At 30.7% G+C, this 7,450-nt stretch overlaps 1 long non-coding RNA gene across 1 annotated transcript; it reads left to right on the top strand.

Annotated features, from left to right (window-relative positions):
- The first annotated feature begins 2,572 nt into the window (after positions 1 to 2,572).
- LOC147803448 (uncharacterized) lies at positions 2,573 to 4,498 on the top strand. Its single transcript, XR_015429097.1, has 3 exons — positions 2,573 to 2,781; positions 3,280 to 3,463; positions 4,273 to 4,498. It is a non-coding gene; the product is annotated as an uncharacterized LOC147803448 (long non-coding RNA).
- The last annotated feature ends 2,952 nt before the right edge of the window (positions 4,499 to 7,450 follow it).

Raw genomic sequence — 7,450 nt, 5'->3', positions numbered from 1 at the left:
CGTCTAATAAGTCCATATGAGAACAAAGGTAGAAACGTTACTACCGATAACTTTTTTACTACGTTGAAACTTGCAGAGGCGTTAAATTAAAAAAACACCAGCCTTGGAGGAACTGTAAAACGCTCAAGTAGAGAAATACATGTCTCTGTAAAAGTGTCGAAAACCGAATTGCATTCGACCACTGTACTTACTCATAATGACATTAGTCTGTTTACCAGGGGGAAAAAGATAAAAATGTTTTGTTGTTAAGTAGTCTTCATCCAACAGTTGAAATCACAAATGATTAAAAAAAAATTACCACATACCATTGCTTTCTACAATGGAACTAAATTCGGCGCAGACGTAATTGATCAAATGACAAGAAAATATACTGTCAAAGCTTGTTCACGTAGGTGGCCGGTACAGGCAGGGCCTTATTATCGCACGGGCCTACGGGGCATGGGCCCAGTGTCTGATGGGGCACTAAAGACACAAAATTTAAAACCTATAAAGAGCCATTTACACTGCATCCAATTTCCGAGATGCGCGCGGGAATGTTTTCAACCACAAACTGCTTACGCATGTGTGAATTTTATGCAACGAGAACGCTCCCTAAAGAAGAAAGCGATGCAGCTCGGCAGCTGAGGATACGAACTATTTTTGAGTTGGGGCTCTTATTGTTGGCAGCAAAGTGAATTTCTGATTTGTAAATATAAACACATTTTGCCTCTCGTAAACGTGTGTTGACAATGTCTACGAAACAGCTAAGTGGTCACGGTAAAAGAAAATTGAAGAAAAAACGAAATGATGAAAACAAAAAAATGAAAGGATTCATGGACAATTTTCTAGATAAAAATCCTACTGAGACTGAAAACGTACAGAATGCAAAGGAAGTTTCCATAACAGATAAAGTAGAACTTGAAACAGATGCCTTTAAACACATTTCTGGTACATCAGAATTTGATGAGGTTTGTGAAAAATCATCCCCGGTTTGTAAAGGAACTGGTTTTGTTGAAGAAGAAATAACTACATTTAATCAGCAGGTAGATGATCTATCAAACCTGTCTGAGCATTCATGTAAATCAAATAATTCATATTATAGTGATGTTGGTTTATGGCCTGAAAGTTTTTCAGATAATTTTCGGGAATACATTGTATTGAACAAACCTGAGCAGAACATTCAATTAATTACCAACTCTAGATGTATGATTGGAAACAAAGAAAGAGTTTTGACTAAGGCAAGTTTTTTCAGAAAAAAGAAAAATAATGAATTACTCAAAAGAGAATGGCTGGTTTACTCACCAGCAAAAAATGCAGTGTTTTGCTACATATGTCATACCTGCCAACTTTTAATACCTACCATTATCATTTTTCCCAGTGGTATTAAACTGGAATTAAAACTTCAATTTTAAGCAAACAAATACGTTGTATTTGAGAAAACTTAAGTTAACAACCATGATAGTAACGCATATTAATATATGTGCTTAATTTTTGTAAGAATAGTGGTGATCAAAATCATCTAAAAATTAAGTTTATAAAAAGAAAAATAGTATATACTTACTACCACTTTAAATATGAAAATAAAATCTTCCGGAAAATCCGGAAGAGTTGGCAGGTATGAAATAAGAAAAGCCTCCTTTGCAAAGCGATTGGTCACTAGCACTGAATAGTTTACAAATTATGTAAACTCTTCAGTGCTAGTGACCAAACGCTTTGCAAAGGAGGCTTTTCTTATTGGAAAAATACTTCAGAGAGGTTAAACGAGCATGAGAACTCAATGGTTCACAGGAATTCTGTGCTTGCTTTATCTCAAAGGTTAACCTCTTCTATGAGAATTGATAGCAAGCTAGTGGAAGAATATGCAAATGAAAGGTTGTATTGGCGAAAAGTACTAGCTCGAGTTGTTGCAACAACTCAGTTTCTTTGCCAACGTGGGTTAGCATTTTTTGGAAGTGACGAGACAATTGGTTCATTTCACAATGGTAATTTTCTTGAATTAATGGGCAAGTTTGACCCTTTTTTAGCTGAACATTTAGCTAAGTATGGAAATCCGGGGACTGACAATGTAAATTACTTGTCTTCTACAGTTACTGAATTAGGGCCTTATGCAACTGAAACGCGCCTCTTCGATTTGATTTCATCGAGCCCGTTCGTTCGCTATTCGAATGTGACCGGTTTCCGAATTCAACTGTAACATTTACGCGCCATCGAACTGGAAGGGTTACCTTTCGAAGCGGGTCATCATTTTGAGAGGTCACGTGATAGCTTAGAATTATCAGCCAATCAAAAAATTGATAGTCGTTCCAGAAATAAATTTAACTAATACTTTTTAACTGTGACTTTTTACGATTATATAAACATATATTTTCGATATATTGAATCAGTGATACTTCGTAAATTGTTTTTATAAACATGGATGCAATTTTAAAGGAAACAAATTTACTTATGGAATTATTAAGAAGCAGAAAGGATTTAATTAGCAATTATATTAGTCCTTCGTCAACTTTAAAGTCAAAAAATGACGTTAAAAAGGAATGGGATTCATTGGCCCAAGAAATTTCATCATATGGCTTTGGCTAGCCAAGGACCGGAGCCGAAATTTAAAAAAAATGGCAAGATCTGAAGTGTAGAGTGAGAAAAAAGGCTTTGGCCATAAATAAATATAAATCAGGGACAGGTGGCGGGCCACCAGCTCCACCTTTGAGTGAATTGGACAGAAGTGTTATCGATGTTTTGGGTCCTGCTGCCTTCAGTGGTGTGCCACTCTGTTCAAACCTTGATTCTATTTCACTTCAACAACAGGTTAGTAATGATTTGCTTTTATTAACTTTTACTGATAATTTTATAGTACTGAACCTTAGAATTAGTTAATTTATTTAGTTAGGAATGCAAGTAATGGTTCGAATTTTATTTTTAAAAAATATATTCATATAGTTATCAAGATAATGCTTTATAAACTTTTATCAGCAAATATTGTTCACGCTAGATTTAATTTCTTTTAACAAGAGTATCTGGATTTAAGATTAAACTATTATTGAGATATCTCACACATTATTAATTTTCTAGCTGTGTCACTGTTTTTGCTCTTGCAACAAAGCTTTACAGTTACTCAATTTTTTACACAGCTCTTGTTAGGTCCTTTCTTTGTTAGTTTAAGCAATTTGCTTGAAAATTTTAACAACAGAACTTATTATCAGCTAATAATATTTACTTTAAAATTATATAGCTGAAATACATATAGTATTTTTATTTTATTTTATTATGGTTTTAATTATTTTAAATTTTCTTTGTGGTTATTAGGTTGTTCCCGAAGAATTATCAGCAGTGGAGCCTGAGTTTTCTGATATTGATTCTTCGGTTTTCATTAATGATGGTAAATCTAACCAGTATGCAGCAGTTGTGCCTCCATTGGCCTCTACTAGCCAGGAATACAACTTAACAGAAATGACACCACAAGCAGAAAAAACTCCAGTTTCTATTAAAAGTAAAAATTATCTCTTTGTGGATTGTTTCATTACACTGTGATTTGCATTTCGTTGTTAATTTTTAAGATCTAAACAGTCATAATATTTTCTGTTATAAAATGTTGATTTAAAAAATAGAATAATTTAGATAATGAAAAGATGATAACTTTTCTTTCTACATGCATATTTCATTTTTAGCTAAGCATAAATGTAATGTGTCAAAAACGTATTCAAAAATGTATTTAAAGAAATTAATAATTAACATACAGTCCAAAAAGTTATGTGACATTATGAAAAGTTACGTCTGTCCCAAATCTACAGATTTGAACTACAATTAATGAAAACACGTTTTATATTCTGATGTAGCATATAAATTTTTGTAAACCTCTGACTGATAATATTCAATTTATTATATTAGAAAAAAAAAATAATTATTCAGAATGAAACTATTGTCATATTGTTTTATACCCTTATACAACTGAAACATTATTCTTCGAACTTTAATGATCATTATAGGGTGGTGACTGTTGTTCAAGTGTTATATCATCAAAAATAAATTTTTAAATGTGATAAGTTTTTGAAAAAGTAATTGTAATTCTGTTGCCCAGAAAAAAATAATTTATCAAATGCTTGCAGTTAATATATATTAGCTCCAATGAATTATTTAAGCATGTGCTTAATAAAAAACTTTCACTGCATTCAAATGAAAATTAGATTGAAGAAACATATATCATTTGTAAGTTTTACTTTAGTTTAATTTAAAAGTTTGGGCAGAAATTTCAAGCTATTTTCTTTTGCCATTTAATCTCTATTTTAAATTTGATTACAGGCTCTACTTCAAGAGTAAGAAAATTTCGGAGGAAGCAACGGTCTTTAAAAAAGGGATCAGATGTACAAGAACTTTTAGACCTTAAAAGGAGATCCTTGAAAGTTAAGGAGAGAATGGCTAGAATTTTGGAAGTAAAAACCAGATTGAAGTGCATGAAGATGGGTGTCAACTTTGATGAAATGATAAATGAAATTCCATGAAATAAAATTATTTTATTTGACCATTATTAATGTCCATGTTTATTTATCCATCTATTTTACATATCTATAAAATTTTATGCTTTAAAATTTATGAAATTCACTAATTGATGTTTGGTAATAAATATTACAGTGCTTATTTTTTCTGTAAGAACAATATACATTTTGCCTTTGTCTTATAATTTTAAGTCATAATTTTGTCTTATATTTTTGTTAGTTTCTAATCTTATTTAGTTTGTTAGTTTCTAATCTCTTCAAATTAGTTTCTAATCTTTTCTGATTTTTTTAAACACCGAAAGCTTCTCAGAGCAATAAAATTGTAATATTAATTTTGTTTCCATGTTTGTTACCAAGTAGACTAAGAAAACGCCTTTTTTTTTTGGTTCACCAAAAATGTTTTATTTTTTAGGACATTTTTTAAAGACATTGATCTAATTTCTTGCAAATAAAAGAATTATGATATTCTGCTTATAAAATTGCTTTTGAAAAAAATTTTAAAATTAATTTTTAAATTAATATTAAATTTATAATATTTAATTATATTATATTAAAAGAAAACATATTAAACAATTTATTAATATTAAAAAATATGATGTTCCTTGAATTAATTCTGATTCTAAATAAAGACAATATTACAGAGTTTGTTCAGACATTACAAATTTTATATTAAACAAAAGATTCAGAAAAATGTACTACATCAAACAATTATTATACCATATTTGTAAGTAATAACACTATTAGCAAACAAGAGTCATAAAATTCTTTATCTTTCGCTTAGATTTTGAGCTATTGAACTACGTGCCAAACACCCTCTAGCATACACACTAGTATTTGTTGGCAAATCATCTGGTTCGTCATCATCATTGTCATCTTCTATATACTCCAACAAAGGAATATTTCTTTCAATGCAAATGTTGTGTAACACACAACAAGCCATGATTATCTGGCATGATTTAGATGGACTATATAATAAGTTGCCACCTGATTTATGAAGACACCTAAATCTTGATTTTAATACTCCATTACACCTCTCGACAGAACTCCGGAGGGATCTTAGTTTTTTATTGAAATTTTCTTCAATTGCAGTTGTGGGAGTATCATAGGGTTTTAACAACCAAGGCTCTAATGGATATCCGGCATCTCCAATTAAATAATCTGTGCCTGATGTTAATACTCTCCTCAATTCACAGGCAGCCCAAATGTATGCATCGTGAACACTACCTGGCCACCGTGCCACCACATTTGAAATTTTCAGATCTTTATCACATACCTAAATAGAAGTAGAGTAAAATTAGTAAATCTTCTAAAGTTCTTAAAAAATAAGAAAAAAATATTTCTGATCCTGTCGAATTTTCCTAATGATTTCCGGTTCACAAGAGTTTGAATAAAATTTAACTATGCTAATATTTGAGAACACTAAGAATAAATTTTAAGTCGATAAGTAGACTACCAAAAAAATAAATGTTAAGTAGACTAAATAAATAAATGTTAAGTATTTTTGATTTTCGTGGGATAAACACACAAGCAAGTAGAGCAGTGGTTTCCAACCTGTGGTGCACGCCCCCTATGGGGGAGCAATACTGTTGCAAGGAAGCGTGTAGCTGTTTTCAAAATATAATTTCAAATACAAACCAAAAAAAATCAAATGGGTGTCAAAAAATGAATAAGCAGTATACGTAATCCACAATTCTAACTGCTGATTTTTGGTGCACAAATGCTAAAACATCCCATTCATACTCTTCTTCAAATCAAAATATCTTGCTTTTGTGTTTGTAGCCGAGTACCGATGGGGGTGGAATCAAAAGTTAAGCACTGGCAACATCCCGGTTATTCTCGTGCTTACTTGCGCCAAACTTCAGTAAACAGAAGCTTTAATTTGTCAGTAGTCCCTACCTTATTATGTTGTAGTAGTATTAATTATATAACATTTTTTTGTATTATTATATTTCTTATAATAAATATATTATATTAGGGTAGATAACTACAAACTGAATTTCAAATTTATGACAAATTTTTTTTATATAAGCCTGAAATATATAACCCTGCAAATTACTTTGAAATGGTGGTGGATAAAAATTTACAAAATCGATTTTATTAAACAAAGAATCACAATAAATAAACCACCACTTCACATTATTTATTTTCTGTCCGTAGCGGCATATCTGCATAAATACAAAAAGTATATTTTGCCAATTTTTAATAATTTACAACTATAATAAAATCAACGAATTAAATTAACTTACTAATTAAACATTAATCGAAAAAATGCTTTTTCGATTTATGTACATAAACCAGTCATGTGATGGCGGTCTTTGAATCGGTATATGTGTCCCATCAATTATTCCCAATAGTCTTGGAAAGCCACTAGCTTCAAAAAATTTCATTCTTGTGTTCCGCTTCTCTTGGTCAGTAGAGGGAAATTTTATAAACATTGGAAGTATATCCACTAGAGCTTTCGTCACTCTACCCAAGCTTCTTGACACTGATGACTGCGACATCTCTGAAAATTTGCTGTCAGCAGTCACGCCTTGGAATGATCCTGAAGCAAGTAGACTGAGAGTCATTAATACCTAGAAAACCAAACAATATAAATATTTTAATAAGTAAATAAAATTCTTGAGAGCATCTAAACAGTGACTTATGATAAATCAAAAAAAGAAATAAAATAATCACACAGTGTAACATTTAATTCACACCTTACCAATTAGATAATTCTTTTTTTGTGCACACTAAAAATACCTTTACCTTCTAGATGTAAGTAGTACACATGCATAGATACATACTTTTCAAAAAGCATTTTATTTAAATAATATTTTAATAAAAAAAATTTCTTTTTACAAACCATCACTCGTGAAATTGTACTTTATTTAACATAAAGTACTACTAATACCAGTAGGTCTTATATGCTAGAGAAATTTGTCAAACACAATAACCAAATAAAGTTTAAATTAGCCATTATTTAATAAATATATATATATATA

Source organism: Parasteatoda tepidariorum, chromosome 9 (assembly GCF_982258835.1).
Source record: "Parasteatoda tepidariorum strain Cologne lab strain chromosome 9, Ptep-v5.0, whole genome shotgun sequence".
In the NCBI taxonomy this organism is placed as follows: domain Eukaryota; kingdom Metazoa; phylum Arthropoda; class Arachnida; order Araneae; family Theridiidae; genus Parasteatoda; species Parasteatoda tepidariorum.
The sequence above is the reverse complement of the archived record's forward strand: the minus strand, read 5'-3'. Positions and strand labels throughout refer to the sequence as shown.